Here is an 18,022-nt window from a genome sequence, read left to right as displayed (position 1 = left end):
CATCTGTCCCTGGAAATGTCTTACAATTTAAAACCTGGTTCCTAAATCTCTGTCTTACCATTGAATAATCTATCTGATACCTTTTAGTATCTCCAGGGTTCTTCCATGTATACAACCTTCTTTCATGATTCTTAAACCAAGTATTAGCTATGATTAAGTTGTGCTCTGTGCAAAATTCTACCAGGCGGCTTCCTCTTTCATTTCATAGCCCCAATCCATATTCAGCTACTACGTTTCCTTCTCTCCCTTTTCCTACTGACGAATTCCAGTCAGCCATGACTATTAAATTTTCGTCACCCTTCACTATCTGAATAATTTCTTTTATTTCATCATACATTTCTTCAATTTCTTCGTCATCTGCAGAGCTAGTTGGCATATAAACTTGTACTACTGTAGTAGGTGTGGGCTTCGTATCTATCTTGGCCACAATAATGCGTTCACTAAGCTGTTTGTAGTAGCTTACCCACGTTCCTATTTTCCTGTTCATTATTAAACCTACTCCTGCATTACCCCTATTTGATTTTGTGTTTATAACCCTGTAGGCACCTGACCAGAAGTCTTGTTCCTCCTGCCACCGAACTTCACTAATTCCCACTATATCTAACTTTAACCTATCCATTTCCCTTTTTAAATTTTCTAACCTACCTGCCCGATTAAGTGATCTGACATTCCACGCTCCGATCCGTAGAACATCAGTTTTCTTTCTCCTGATAACGACGTCCTCTTGAGTAGTCCCCGCCCGCAGATCCGAATGGGGGACTATTTTACCTCCGGAATATTTTACCCAAGAGGACGCCATCATCATTTAACCATACAGTAAAGCTGCATACCCTCGGGAAAATTTACGGCTGTAGTTTCCCCTTTATTTCAGCCATTCGCTGTACCAGCACAGCAAGATCGTTTTGGTTAGTGTTACAAGGCGAGATCAGTCAATCATCCAGACTGTTGCCCTTGCAACTACTGAAAAGGCTGCTGCCCGTCTTCAGGAACCACACGTTTGTCTGGCCTTTCAACAGATACCCCTCCGTTGTGGTTGCACCTACGGTACAGCCATCTGTATCGCTGAGGCACGCATGCCTCCTCACCAACGGCATGGTCCATGGTTCATGGGGGGAGGATAATGGTATGTAGTCGAATTAAGTCGGGTGATGCTGAGGGAATTAGATTAGGAAATGAGACACTTAAAATAGTAAAGGAGTTTTGCTATTTGGGGAGCAAAATAACTGATGATGGTCGAAGTAGAGAGGATATAAAATGTAGACTGGCAATGGCAAGGAAAGCGTTTCTCAAGAAGAGAAATTTTTTAACATTGAGTATAGATTTAAGTATCAGGAAGTCGTTTCTGAAAGTATTTGTATGGAGTGTAGCCATGTATGGAAGTGAAACATGGAGGATAAATTATTTGGACAAGAAGAGAATAGAAGGTTTCGAATGCTGAAGATTATATGGGTAGATCACATAACTAATGAGGAGGTATTGAATAGAATTGGGGAGAAGAGGAGTTTGTGGCACAACTTGACAAGAAGGAGGGACCGGTTGGTAGGACATGTTCTGAGTCATCAGGGGATCACAAATTTAGCGCTGGAGGGCAGCGTGGAGAGTAAAAATCGTAGAGGGAGACCAGGAGGTGATTACACTAAGCAGATTCAGAAGGATGTAGGTTGCAGTAAGTACTGGGAGATGAATAAGCTTGCACAGGATAGAGTAGCATGGAGAGCTGCATCAAACCAGTCTCAGGACTGAAGACCACAACAACAACAAACATTACATACGACTGGTGGGTCTGAAACTCAGGCTATCTAACATTATAGCCCGTTTTATGTGCGGAACGTTGTAGCCTTAGGAGTGCGTGTGTTTATGTTCTCTCTTACCAATACCTTCCAGGTACTGATCCTAGACTCTGGAATAATACTTTGAAATTGATAGCTTGATTGAATTACGTAAAAATGCTTGGAACTCAATCCATCTGGAGCTCCATCGCGCATAAAAATCACCCGTTTCTTGTTCTTCTTAACCATTACCTATTACATCACAACACTTTCAGATATGTTACTGTACATCGATAAGGAGTGCTAACCTCCTTGACATGAACACATCTCAAGAAATCTTGTGCAGTTGGATGGGCAAGGACTCGGCAAGCTTCATTCATTCACGAGACGTGGAATGTAGCGGTCTACTTCTGGTCGGTTGCAGATTGAATCGGTACCGGTGCTGCAGGGTGGGTTGGTCAATGACAGTGTGAGGGGGGGGGGTCTTTTACTCTCCAATTTTACCCCAAGACTGCGAGAATGCTCTGAGACTCCTATCAGCATAGAGAGAGATCGTAAATTAAGCACTATGCTCGAGGTGTTAGAAATATGTAGAGCACTGATATACTTTGATGATGTATGTGTCCGAGTATTAACAATGAAGGGACATACTGCACAGTCATCTATCCACATTCGCAATGATACCTGCAAAGTAGAGAAGGGATGGTTTAGGTATGATACTGAAATTCGGAAACATGCTGTTACATCATTGGTCGACGTTGAAATTACTGTGAAACTGCTAAAATTGTTTACACTACAAACAGTGATGCTTATTATTTCAGTACATCGGCCATGTCTTTTCTTTCCCATCCGTCCACTGGCACACTGTCGCTTACCACATAATGATTGACTGACAGCGTTTGTTTGAGTTGAAGAAAGAGTTTTGTGGTGGGGCGACACCTTCTAGGGAAGGCTAGCACCGAAACAGAGATCGCTCATGAGTGCAATATGGAGGATAAGTCGAAACAGAATGCAGAGCCATCAGCTATTCTGTCGCTGTGACAGGTGAGTTTAAATGTAGAGCTCGTGAATCACCTTGGTACTATGGTTTGCGAACTCCCCACGACGCTGCAAAACTCTTCCAATTTCCTTATGTTGTAACTGACTTTTATTTAAAAGCATCCATTGTGTGTGGTGTGTTATGATAGCAGCGTGTAGCAACATGATTTACAACGTGCGACGTCTAGTTTTCTGCGAGAGGCCGTGGATCAGAGTGTGTAAATGTCAGTTTATAACCTGACACAGACCTCGAAGTCGTGGCGGAAAAACAAAATGTTTGGCAGTGTACAAAGTGTGTTACAGCAGAAAAAAAACTATGTTTCAAACAACGGTACAGGATCACAGGGAGCGTCTCTTGCGGCTTATAACAGTATAGTTCGCAGGATACGATCATCCTCCTACAGTACAGGTGATGAAACATTAAACTGTTCTGTGCAGTCGATAAATACCTATATATTTAATAGTATCATCACATGTGCTCAATGCCGGCACACATGCGGTATATGTTTTCGGTATATGGGGGGAGAGAGATGTGGAAGAAATCTTATCGAGTTCTCTATCGGATGAACTTAGTGGAACTTTTATAGTTCGTAATTTTTCTATGGTGGATGGAACGGAATAACAATGATAAAATATTGGAATGATAGACATGAATGGGCCCACAGGGATTTGGATCTATAGTATCTGCTTGTAGTTTGGAGAAGCACCACAATGCTGTAGCAAAATCCATGTCCTCCCCCAGTTCCCGTACTGTCTTTTGTACTACCTCATGTTGCAGGAGCATGCTTCGTTTCCGTCGACAACAGTTTAAGGGGGTGGGTGAAAAAGACGAATGCGGAGGAAATGGCGTTCAAAAGCATGTGAAATTCGAAAAATGTACCAGAAAATGATGGGAGGACATAACTAATTGGTATCAAAGGCGATACGATAGTTTAAGGAAATGGGGGTGACATGGAAAATCACTTAATAGAACTATAGGTTAAGTGCCGACAAAGGGCCGAACATTAGGTTAAGACACCCAGAGTACAGTGCCGAACATTAGGTGATGCAACGTGTTTGCCCCATGTAATTACTTCTTACAAGACCCACATGTTTCCAAACAGCAGAGAATGATGAGCAAGAGAAATCCAACCCCCACAAATTGAATTTTTTATAAATAAACAATATACCCTTGAATTTCCTGTTATGAGATCCTTCCTCTCCACGACCAAACCGCCATTTTGGATTACGTCATAGAAGGTACGACAGCGCCCTCTGGCGGCTATACTGTGTACTAGGTCAGTTGGGCTCTGAACCTCGGGGTGAATGCTTGATGGCTGTACTGCCTCTAATTGTTTAAATAAAGACTGAAAATAAAGGCTTATGTCCATCCTATCCAGCACACAATGAGTCCTTTTCCAGCCAATTCCTAGGAATGGGTGGTGGTCAGATGACTTAAGGTAGTGGAGGTAGCCATGGTATGTTGCATTGTCCTGCTAGTACCTGAACTTCCCACCATTTTCTGGGGAAGGGGGAGGGGAGGGGATTTACCAGTGGGTGAGAGGTTTATTGATTGATCAATTTAATTAAGTAGTCTACATCTACATTTAAATCCATACTCTGCAGGCCACCTGACGGTGTGTGGTGGAGGGTACCTTGAGTACCTCTATTGGTTCTCCCTTCTATTCCAGTCTCGTATTGTTTGTGAAAATAAAGATTGTCTGTATGCCTCTGTGTGGGCTCTAATCTCTCTGATCTTATCCTCATGGTCTCTTCGCGAGATATACATAGGAGGGAGCAATATACTGCTTGACTCCACACTGAAGGTATGTTCTCGAAACTTCAACAAAAGCCCGTACCGAGCTAGTGAGCATCTCTCTTGCAGAGTCTTCCACTGGAGTTTATCTATCATCTCCATAATGTTTTCACAATTACTTAATGATCCTGTAACGATGCATGCTGCTCTCTGCTGGATCTTCTCTATATCTTATATCAACTCCATCTGATACAGATCCCACACCAGTGAGCACTATTCAAGCAGTGGGCGAACAAGCGTACTGTAACCTACTTCCTTTGCTTCCGGACTGCATTTCCTTTGGATTCTTCCAATGAATCTCAGTCTGGCATCTGCTTTATCGACCATTGATTTTATATGGTCATTCCATTTTAAATCACTCCTAATGCCTACTTCCAGACAATTTATGGAATTAACTGCTTCCAGTTTCTGACCTGCTATATTGTAGCTAAATGATAAAGGATCTTTCTTTCTATGTATTCGCAGCACATTACACTTGTCTACATTGAGACTCAATTGCCATTCCTTGCACCACGCGTCAATTCGCTGCAGATCCTCCTGCATTTCAGTACAATTTTCCATTGTTACAGCCTCTCGATATACTACAGCATCATCCGCAAAAAGCCTCAGTGAGCTTCCGATGTTAACCAGAAGGTCATTTGTGTATATTGTGAACAGCAATGGTCCTACGACACTCCCCTGCGGCACACCTGAAATCACTCTTGCTTCGGCAGACTTCTCTCCATTGAGAATGACATGCTGCGTTCTGTTATGTAGGAAATCTTCAATCCAATCACACAATTGGTCTGATAGTCCATATGCTCTTACTTTGTTCATTAAACTACTGTGGGGAACTGTATCGAACGCCTTGCGGAAGTCAAGAAACACGACATCTACCTGGAAACCCGTGTCTATGGCCCTCTGAGTCTCGTGGACGAATAGCGCGACCTGGGTTTCACACGATAGTCTTTTTCGAAACCAATGCTGATTCCTACAGAGCAGATTTCTAGTCTCCAGAAAAGTCATTATGCTCGAACATAATACGTGTTCCAAAATTCTACAACTGATCGACATTAGAGATATAGGTTCTGCACATCTATTAGACGTCCCTTCTTGAAAATGGGGATGACCTGTGCCCTTTTCCAATCTTTTGGAACGCTACGCTCTTCTAGAGACCTATGATAAACTGCTGCAAGAAGAGGGCAAGTTCCTTCAAGCACTCTGTGTAAAATCGAACTGGTATCCCATCAGGTCCAGCGGCCTTTCCTCTTTTGAGCGATTTTAATTGTTTCTCTATCCCTCTGTCATCTATTTCGATATCTATCATTTTGTCATCTGTGCGACAATCTAGAGAAGGAACTACAGTGCAGACTTCCTCTGTGAAACAGCTTTGGAAAAAGACATTTAGTATCTCGGCCTTTAGTCTGTCATCCTTTGTTTCAGTACCATTTTGGTCACAGAGTGTCTGGGCATTTTGTTTTGATCCACCTACTGCTTTGGCATAAGACCAAAATTTCTTATGATTTTCTGCCAAGTCAGTACACTGAACTTTATTTTCGAATTCATTGAACGCCTCTCGCATAGTCCTCCTCACACTACATTTCGCTTCGTATAATTTTTGTTTGTCTGCAAGGCTTTGGCTATGTTTGTGTTTGCTGTGAACTTCCCTTTGCCTCTGTAGCACTTTTCTAACTCGGTTGTTGTACCACGGTGGCTCTTTTCCATCTCTTACGATCTTGCTTGGCACCTACTCATCTAATGCATATTGTACGATGGTTTTGAACTTTGTCCACCGATTTTCAACACTAACTCTACTTCAGATAAAACTTTTGTGTTGAGCCATCAAGTACTCTGAAATCTGCTTTTTGTCACTTTTGCTAAACAGAAAAATCTTCCTACCTTTTTTTAATATTTCTATTTACGGCTGAAATCATCGATGCAGTAACCGCTTTGTGATCGCTGATTCCCTGTTCTGCATTAACTGTTTCAAATAGTTCGGGTCTGTTAGTCACCAGAAGGTCTACTATGTTATCGCCCCGAGTCGGTTCTCTGTTTAACTGCTCAAGGTAGTTTTCAGGTAATGTACTTGAAAAAAATTTCACTGGATTCTTTGTCCCTGCCACCCGTTATAAACGTTTGAGTCTCCCAGTCTATATCTGATAAATTAAAATCTCCACCCAGAACTATAACATGGTCGGGAAACCTACTCGAAATATTTTCCAAATTTTCCTTCAGGTGCTCTGCCACAACAGCTGCTGAGCCAGGGGGCCTAGAAAGACATCCAATTACCATGTTTGAGCCTGCTTTAACCGTGATCTTCACCCAAATTATTTCACATTTCGGATCTCTGTCAATTTCCTTCGATACTACTGCACTTTTTATCGCTATAAATACGCCTCCCCCTTCACTGTCCAGCCTCTCTCCGCGGTATACATTCCAATCTGAGTTTAGAATTTCATTACTGTTTACGTCTGGTTTCAGCCAACTTTCCATTCCTAGTGCTATGTGGGTATTGTGACCGTTTATTAATGAGAGTAGTTCTGGGACCTTTCTACAGACGCTCCTGCAGTTTACTATTAGCACATTAATATTGTTATTGCCTGTTGTTCAAATGGTTCAAATGGCTCTGAGCACTATGGGACATAACTTCTGAGGTCATCAGTCCCCTAGAACTTAGAACTACTTAAACGTAACTAACCTAAGGACATCACACACATCCATGCCCGAGGCAGGATTCGAACCTGCGACCGTAGCGGTAGCGTGGTTCCAGACTGTAGCGCCTAGAACCGCTCGCCACACCGGCCGGCTTCCCTGTTGCGTTTTGCCTACTGCTACCTTGTCGCGTCTCAGCTGGCGTCAGGCCTAGGGAGGGAATTCTCTAACCTAAAAAACCCACATGTGTACTCTACACATACTCCGCTACTCTTGTAGCTGCTTCCTGTGTATAATGCACGCCTGACCTATTCAGGGGGACCCTACATTTCTCCACCCGATAGCGGAGGTCGAGAAATTTGCACCCCAGATCTCCGCAGAATCGTCTGAGCCTCTGGTTTAAGCCTTTCACTCGGCTCCAAACCAGAGGACCGTGATTGGTTCTGGGAAAGATACTACAAATTGATAAGAGTGAGAGGAGCTATTCCAATAACTCAGACCTGAAAGTGTACCTATAGCAGCAAGGGGGAAGTCGGGGGTGGGGGGAGGGGGCGAGCAGAACAATAGATTAAGTACTTGGTCAATAAAATTCTTCTGGGTTTGAGACCACATTGTTATCTGTAAAATTCCGACATCTCGCCGACTGTTGCAAACCGCCTTCCTCAGGGTGTATTGTCAGTTAGCAATACACATCTGCAAAATTCCGACTTTTCGGCGACTGCTGAAAGGCGCTTTCCTCAGGGTGTATTGTCAGTCAGCAATACACCCTGAGGAAGGCACCTTGCAACAGTCGCTGAAATGATGGAGTTTTACAGGTGACAATGCGGCCTCAAACCCGGAAGAATTATATTGACTGTGACAATGGCCACGGAAGCCGACATTTACAGTTAAGTACCTGTCAATCAAAGGAGAATACTAGGTTTGCCCCTGAGTGCAAACCTGCCCCTCATGTAGGCCACCCGCACTAATAAAGTGTGCTACAAACGGCCTGGCCCTACTACTGACCATATGCTTCATTACAGAGTTTCTACAGCAAACGTCAACCATATGCAATGTTCTCACAATGAGAAGCTACAAGGTTACAAATATAAAAAACTGAATTCCCTTAAAATTTGGCTTTTGCCTTTCTTCCATTAATGTATATCATTTGCTCAATATCTATCATCAAAGTATATTATTACAAAAAAAAGAAAATCCTTAAATAATGCTGCTTCCACTCCACAGCAGGCCAGCTTCCAACCTTTTCCATTCAAGTACATTGCCAGACTGTCCAACACTCTGATACTGCTACTCTCTGACTTACTCTGTCGAAGTTCACCTCTCTGACCAACATCTCAGGTCTCAAACACAGTCTTACAAAGAATATGATTATATCGATATTACGAGGTTGAGTACATTTATCAAATTCGTAACTTCGTTCTCATTTATGGCCAAAACTTCCAGAAAGACGTCATGGGAAATAGGACAGCCCCCTTTCAATTGGAATACTACTCGAGAAATGGTCGCACTACGGTCGCACTATGGTCACACGGTAGTGTATGCGATTTCCTTTACAGTTCCACCTCACTTTCCCAACACCCTTCCAACAAATCTAAGACATGCATTCGCCTCCCGTAATACTGAATTTATATGGTCGCCAATACACTACTGGCCATTAAAATTGCTACACCACCGAGATGACGTGCAACAGACGCGAAATTTAACCGACAGAAAGAAGATCTGTAATACGCAAATGATTAGCTTTTCAGAGCACTCACACAAGGCTGGCGTCGGTGGCGACACCCACAGCGTGCTAACATGAGAAAAGTTTCCAACTGATTTCTCAAACACAACAGCAGTTGACAAGCGTTGCCTGGTGAAACGTTGTTGTGATGCCTCGTGTAAGGAGGAGAAATGCGTACCATCACGTTTCCGACTTTGATAAACGTCGGATTGTGGCCTATCGCAATTGCGGTTTATCGTACCGCGACATTGCTGCTCGTGTTGGTTGAGATCCAGTGACTGTTAGCAGAATATGGAATCGGTGGGTTCAGGAGGGTAATACGGAACGCCGTGCTGGAACCCAACGGCTTCATATTACTAGCAGTCGAGATGACAGGCATCTTACCCGCATGGCTGTAATGGATCGCGCAGCCACGTCTCGATCCCTGAGACAACAGATGGGGATGTTTGCAAGACAACAACCATCTGCACGAACAGTTCGACGACGTTTGCAGCAGCGTGGCTCTGAGCACTATGGGACTTAACATGTGAGGTCAACAGTCCCCTAGCCCGGCAGGATTCGAACCTGCGACCGTAGAAGTCGTGCGGTTCCGGACTGAAGCGCCAAGAGCAGCTCGGCCACCACGGCCGGCCGCAGCAGCTTGGAGACCATGGCTGCAGTTACCCTTGACGCTGCATCACAGGACAGGAGCGCCTGCGTTGGTGTACTCAACGACGAACCTGGGTGCACGAACGGCAAAACGTCGTTTTTTCGGATGAATCCAGGTTCTGTTTACAGCATCATGATGGTCGCATCCGTGTTTGGCGACATCGCAGTGAACGCACATTGGAAGCGTGTATTCGTCATCGCCATACTGGCATATCACCCGGCGTGTTGGTATGGGGTGCCATTGGTTACATGTCTCGGTCACCTCTTGTTTGCATTGACGGCACTTTGAACAGTGGACGTTACATTTCAGATGTGTTACGACCCGTGGCTCTACCCTTCATTCGATCCCTGCGAAACCCTACATTTCAGCAGGATAATGCACGACCGCATGTTGCATGTCCTGTACGGGTCTTTCTGAATACAGAAAATGTTCGACTGCTGCCCTGGCCAGTACATTCTCCAGATCTCTCACCAATTGAAAACGTCTGGTCAATGGTGGCCGAGCAACTGGCTCATCACAATATGTTACTACTCTTGATGAACTATGGTATCGTGTTGAAGCTGCATGGGCAGCTGTACCTGTACACGCCATCGAAGCTCTGTTTGACTCAATGCCCAGGCGTATCGAGGCTGTTATTACGGCCAGAGGTGGTTGTTCTGGGTACTGATTTCTCACGATCTATGCACCCAAATTGCGTGAAAATGTAATCACATGTTAGTTAATACCCGTTTATCATCTGCATTTCTTCTTGGTGTAGCAATTTTAATGGCCATTAGTGTACGTTATCGCTTCTTAGTATTGCCCCTAAACACTGATGTGCTCAGGTTGTTCACCACTCGTCTTGTAATCAGATGGTATAGGCTCCTTTCTCTCTGTTATCGGTATTATCTAATTTCTACATATAAAACGAAATGCCATGACTAACTGACTAATTCATCATCACCCAGCCCAAACGGCTGACGAATACCGCACACCTGATAATGATGTTGAAGTATTTCCACAGGCCTTACAGAAACTGATACTACACCTCAATAAATGGCCTAAATATAGGATTTTAATTTTTGGTGACATAAATATTGGTATAAGGCAGAACACACCTAAACAACTTAATCTTCTGAATATGCTAAGATCACATGACCTGCACTGCATTAATGAAAACCCAACAAGACAATCTGCCTGCCTTGATAATGTAATCACAAATGTTGAGACAAATCGGTATGAACTAGGACTATTCAATACTCATTTTTTATCAGACCATAAAGGTATTTGGTTAAAATTGATAACAAAAGAGCCAGCATCTGTCTCCAATAAAATTAAGTACATTAGGCTTTTGAATGAAGAGAACATTGATAACTACAGAACACAAATAAAGATGACAAACTGGAATTACATTCTGCTGGAAAGTAATCATATTGAAAAAGCATTTACATTATTCATTAGTGCATTGTCAGATACATTTAAAACTTGCTGCCCTAAAGTAATGAGAAAAAATAAGGGAACTATGAGGAAACATGGTCTCACATCAGTGCATAACTGGTTCACACCTGACCTACAAAGGCTCAGAACTCTGCTAATGATTTCCTATGACAAATAAAAAAATAGTGAAGCCGAAAAAGCAAACTACATAAGTTTGAGGAACAAATACAAGGTAGCAATTAGGTTAAGCAAGTGCAAGGCAAATGATGAATATATTAATAAGTCCCAAAATAAATGCAAAGCAGCCTGGACTGTTATCAAGACTCATCTGGGTAGAAATAAAGATGTTAACAAAAATAATTCATGTGATGCTTGTATCGCACCAGATGATTTCAACACCTTCTTCATTAATGCTGCCAGTATGAATAACAGTGCTGCAAATGTACATATCCATAAATGTGACAACAACCATATCTCAAATAATAGAAATTCATTTCTACAAAATTTTGAGGATGTGGTTCCTGTGTTTAAATGGAAAGAAGTGAAAGTAACAGATATTAAAACTGCAATAGCAAAATGAAGTTACTCAAAATCAGAGGACATATATGGTCTCTCCAATTTTGTAATAAAAAAATAGCATATGTAATAGCACATCCACTCTGTTCTCTTATGAACCAGATGTTTGTCAGTGGCTGTTTCCCTTCATTCTTAAAAATGGCAGTCATTACTCCACTGCACAAGAAAGGTGACAAGTCTTGTCCTAATAATTACCATCCAATCTACCTTGTATCCATCATATCAAAAGTAGTGGAATATTGCATACAGCTCCAAATCAGTCAACATCTGTCTGTGAATAATATTCTTAGTGACTCTCAGTATGGCTTCAGGTCCAGCCTGTCAATGGCAAAAGCAGTTGAAGATGTTGTTTCATATATATTGTCATCACTCAAATCAGGATTATCAGTTAATGCCACCCTTGTGGACCTCAGCAAGGCATTTGACTCTGTCAGTCACAGAATACTACTAGAAAAACTGCACTGCTATGGTATTAGAGGCTCAGAACTATCTCTGATCAGATCCTATCTGAGTGACAGAAAATAAATTGTGCATTTTAACAATATGAGGTCAAATGTCTTGGATATCATGCCGGGTGTACCACAAGCCTCTGTGTTTGGACCTTTACTTTTTATAATATATGTAAATGACTTACCCAGCACCATGTTACATAAATCCACACTCTATGCAGATGATACAACTTTTGTTACAGCAGGGAAAGATTTAGGAAAATCAAACGAGGAAAGTGAGGCTCATCTCAGAGCAGCCATCAAGTGGTTCCAACTCAATGACTTGCATAGAAATCATGATAAAACTGTAAATATTCTCTTTATCTTGTGTGTTAAGATTGATAAGATTGATTGTGTCTCAGCTAAACTACTTGGGATCCATCTTGACTCATAATTAACATGGAAGAGTCATACCGATTATATTTGTACTAAGTTAGCACATGTGACATATATGTAACGTAAACTAAGGTCATGTGTTAATGGTAAGTTATTACTCAATGCATACTATGCCTTTTTCCACACCCATTTAACATATGCCACTTTGTTGTGGGGAAACTCACCCAGAGCAAAACAAGTTTTCATTTGGCAAAAGAAGGCAGTCAGATGCATCCATGGAGTCAGAAATAACGAGTCTTGTAGACCATATTTCAAACATCTAAAAATACTAACAGTTGCAGCCCTCTTTATACTAAGTTGTCTGATACACACATAAGAAAACCAACACAGTCACAAACTATGACAATCTATCCATCGCCATGACACCCGTACAAAACAGCAAATTGACATCCCAGTTGCTAGACTAAAGAAAACTCAAGATAGTTACAGGTAAATGGGAGTAAAACTATTTAACATGTTGCCAATAGAGGCACATAATGTGTCACTGAATGAGTTTAAAAGTGTCACAAAGAAATGGCTTAGAGAAAAAGCTTCTTATACAATAGAAGAGTTTATAATGTGCACTAAAGATAATCTTAAGTACCGGTACTAATATAGTTTCAATAAGATTAAACTTATACATGTAAATATAATGCAAATACCTTGTGCAGCATCAAGGACAAATTTCTGTATCTTATTAGACAATAATGATCTACAATATATTACACCATTTCTGTAAGTTATGAAAACTGTATATGTACACAAATGACTACATCAATTGCATTTTTAATGCCTAAAAATGGATAATAAATTAAATAAAAAAATAAATAAATAAAAGATTTGTAATTTTGAGAGAATGTTGAACTTATACTACAGGGTGTTACAAAAAGGTACGGCCAAACTTTCAGGAAACGTTCCTCACACACAAAGAAAAAAATATGTTATGTGGACATGTGTCCGGAAACACTTACTTTCCATGTTAGAGCTCATTTTATTACTTCTCTTCAAATCACATTAATCATGGAATGGAAACACACAGCAACGGAACGTACCAGCGTGACTTCAAACACTTTGTTACAGGAAATGTTCAAAATGTCCTCCGTTAGCGAGGATACATGCGTCCACCCTCCGTCGCATGGAATCCCTGATGCGCTGATGCAGCCCTGGAGAATGGCATATTGTATACGAGCACGAAGAGTCTCTACATTTGGTACCGGGGTTGCGTAGACAAGAGCTTTCAAATGCCCCCATAAATGAAAGTCAAGAGGGAGCGTAGGTGGAAGAACATGGGGCCCAATCAAGACATCACCAACAATGCCTGCCCAAATGTTCACAGAAAATCTATGTCGATGACGTGATTGCACAGTTGCGTGCGGATTCTCGTCAGCCCATACATGTTGATTGTGAAAATTTACAATTTGATCACATTGGAATGAAGACTCATCCGTAAAGAGAACATTTGCACTGAAATGAGGATTGACACATTGTTGGATGAACCATTCACAGAAGTGTACCCGTGGAGGCCAATCAGCTGCTGATAGTGCCTGCACACGCTGTACATGGTACGGAAACAACTGGTTTTCCCGTAGCACTCTCCATAGAGTGACGTGGTCAACGTTACCTTGTACAGCAGCAACTTCTCTGATGCTGACATTAGGGTTATTGTCAACTGCACGAAGAATTGCCTCGTCCATTGCAGGTGTCCTCATCGTTCTAGGTCTTCCCCAGTCGCGAGTCATAGGCTGGAATGTTCCGTGCTCCCTAAGACCCCGATCAATTGCTTCGAACGTCTTCCTGTGGGGACACCTTCGTTCTGGAAATCTGTCTCGATACAAACGTACCACGCCACGGCTATTGCTCCGTGCTAATCCATACATCAAATGGGCATCTGTCAACTCCTCATTTGTAAGCATTGTACTGACTGCAAAACCACGTTCGTGATGAACACTAACCTGTTGATGCTACGTACTGATGTGCTTGATGCTAGTACTGTAGAGCAATGAGTCGCATGTCAACTAAAGCACCGAAGTCAACATTCCTTCCTTCAATTGGGCCAACTGGTGGTGAATCGAGGAAGTACAGTACATAGTGACGAAACTAAAATGAGCTCTAACATGGAAATTAAGTGTTTCTGGACACATGTCCACATAACATCTTTTCTTTATTTGTGTGTGAGGAATGTTTCCTGAAAGTTTGGGCATACCTTTTTGTAACACCCTGTATATGCATCATTTGGAAAGGGACTGTTAGTATTTCCATCCTAGGGGTTTAATAAGTCACTGCTGCAAAAAACTGACACGAATTGTTTACGGACGAATGGAAAAACTGGTAGAAGCCGACCTCGGGGAAGATCCGTTTTGGCTTCCGTAGAAATGCAGGAACACGTGAGGCAATAATTACCCTACAACTTATCTTAGAAAATAGATTAAGGAAAGGTAAACTTACGTTTGTAGCATTTGTAGACTTAGAGAAGGGTTTTGACAGGATTGATTGGGATAATCTATTTCAAATTCTGAAGGAGGCAGGGGTCCCAACATAGGGAGCGAAAGCCTATTTACAATTTGTATAGAAACCAGATGGCTGTAATAAGAGTCGAGGGGCATGAAAGGGAAGCAGTGGTTGTGAAGTGAGTGAGACAGGGTTATAGCCTATCCCCGATGTTATTCAATCTGTATATTGAGCAAGCAGTAAAGGAAACAAAAGAAAAAATTGGAGTAGGAATTCAAATCCAGGGAGAAGAAATGAAAACCTCGAGGTTTGCCAATGACATGGTAATTCTATCATAGACAGCAAAGGGACCTGGAAAAGCACTTGGACAGTGTCTTGAAAGGAGGATATAAGATGAACATCAACAAAAGTAAAACTAGGATAATAGAATGTAGTCGAATTAAATCTGGTGATGATGTGGGAACTAGGAAATGAGACACTTAAATGTAGTAGATGAGTTTTGCTATTTGGGGAACAAAATAACTGATGATGGTCAAAGTAGAGAGGATATAAAATGTAGACTGGCAATGGCAAGAAAAGAATTTCTGAAGAAGAGAAATTAGTTAAGATTGATTATGGGTTTAAGTGTCAGGAAGTCTTTTTCCGAAAGTATTTGTATGGAGTATAGCTGTGTATGGAAGTGAAACACGGATGATAAACAGTTTACACAAGAAGAGAATAGAAACTTTCTAAATGTGGTGCTACAGGAGAATGCTGAAGATGAGATGGGTAGATCATGTAACTAATGAGGAGGTACTTAATTGAGGAGAAGAGGAATTTGTGGCACAACTTGACCAGAAGAAGGGATCGGTTGGTAGGATATATTCTGAGGCATCAAGGGATCATCAATTTAGTATTGGAGGGAACCACGGAGGGTAAAAATTGTAGAGGAAGACCAAGGCATGAATACACTAAACAGATTCAGAAGGATGTAGATTGCAGTAGTCACTCAGAGATGAAGAAGCTTGCACAGGATAGGGTAGCATGGAGAGCTTCATCAAACCAGTCTCTGAACTGAAGACCACAACAACAAGAGGGTGAAGTAGGGGATGAAAGGTTTTTTGAAAACTATTTTCTTTGACCTTAATTAATTTAATAAAATAATGTTATCTAATACTGACATTTATTTCAAAATATATTACCCAAATTACTCTCAAAAATTTTTGATTTTTATGAGGGGGGAGAGGTGAAAGAAGGGGCGGCGTATTTAAGCTTGCCCTCCTTCATAAAACTCCTAGATTTGGCACTGGTTGAATAGGTGAAAGGAATGATATGGCATAAGCTGGCTTGAAATTTGTGGCAAAAAACTTTCTGCTGATTCTTGAGAAATTAAGAAAAATTATACAAGGAGAAAATCTTACTCCTGATGAACTGTATAACTGTGATGAAACAGGTCTAAATTATAAAATGCTTCCATCTAAAACTCTAGCCTTAAAAGAAGAAAAGGCTGCCCTGGGCTACAAAAACATAAAGAGAAGTTAACAGTTCTTGCTGCATCGAATGCAAATGGAGACCATAAAGTGAAGCTATTGGTAATAGAGAAGTCTGCAAAGCCTAGCGCTTAAAAAAAAAAATCACTGCTTCTGCACTGCCCGTTACTTGTGTTCACCAAAAATCGCTTGGGTGGACAAAAATATTTTTAAGAAATGGTTTTTCAAAGATTTTGTACCTAAAGGAAAATTCCTTACTTTCCAAAGCAGTCTTAACACTTGACAATGCTGATTTACACACAGATGAGGAAGAATTACAGCATGGTAGTATTCACAAATTGTTCTTACCCCATGATGTGACAAGTTTAATACAGCCTATGGAACAACGTGTTTTACAATACTTAAAAAAAAAAAAAAAAAAAAAAAGCTATTGTCATTGTTTGCTTCAGGTACTTCTACAAACAACAGAAAGTGAAGGAAGTGTCAAAGAATTTCTACAAAAACTATGGTAAAAAATGTAGCTACTGAATAGCTGAATCTTGGTCTGAAATCTACATCTACATCCACATCCATACTCCGCAAGCCACTTGACGGTGTGTGGCGGAGGGTATTTTGAGTACCTCTATCGGTTCTCCCTTCTGTTCCAGTCTCGTATTGTTCGTGGAAAGAAAGATTGTCGGCATGCCACTGTGTGGGCTCGAATCTCTCTGATTTTATACTCATAGTCTCTTTGCGAGATATACATAGGAGGGAGCAATATACTGCTTGACTCCTCGGTGAAGGTACGTTCTCGAAACTTCAACAAAAGCCCGTACTGAGCTAGTGAGCATCTCTCTTGCAGAGTCTTCCACTGGAGTTTATCTATCATCTCCATAATGTTTTCACAATTACTAAATGATCCTGTAACGATGCATGCTGCTCTCTGCTGGATCTTCTCTATATCTTCTATCAACTCCATCTGGTATGGATCCCACACCGGTGAGCACTATTCAAGCAGTGGGTGAACAAGCGTACTGTAACCTACTTCCTTTGTTTTCGGACTGCATTTCCTTTGGATTCTTCCAATAAATCTCAGTCTGGCATCTGCTTTACCAACCATTGATTTTATATGGTCATTTCATTTTAAATCACTCCTAATGCCTACTCCCAGATAATTTATGGAATTAACTGCTTCCAGTTTCTGACCTGCTATATTGTAGCTAAATGATAAAGGATCTTTCTCTATGTATTCACAGCACATTACACTTGTCTACATTCAGATTCAATTGCCATTCCCTGCACCATGTGTCAATTCTTTGCAGATCCTCCTGCATTTCAGTACAATTTTCCATTGTTGCAACCTCTCAATATACTACAGCATCATCCGCAAAAAGCCTCAGTGAACTTCCGATGTTAACCAGAAGGTCATTTGTGTATATTGTGAATAGCAATGGTCCTACGACACTCCCCTGCGGCACAGCTGAAATCACTCTTACTTCGGCAGACTTCTCTCCATTGAGAATGACATGCTGCGTTCTGTTATCTAGGAAATCTTCAATCCAATCACACAATTGGTCTGATAGTCCATATTCTCTTACTTTGTTCATTAAATGACTGTGGGGAACTGTGGAAACACTGGAAATGTCTTGTAACAGTGGCGGAGCAT

The sequence above is a fragment of the Schistocerca serialis genome, chromosome 10, assembly GCF_023864345.2.
Source record: "Schistocerca serialis cubense isolate TAMUIC-IGC-003099 chromosome 10, iqSchSeri2.2, whole genome shotgun sequence".
Classification (NCBI taxonomy): Eukaryota; Metazoa; Arthropoda; class Insecta; order Orthoptera; family Acrididae; genus Schistocerca; species Schistocerca serialis.
Note: the sequence above shows the minus strand (reverse complement) of the source record.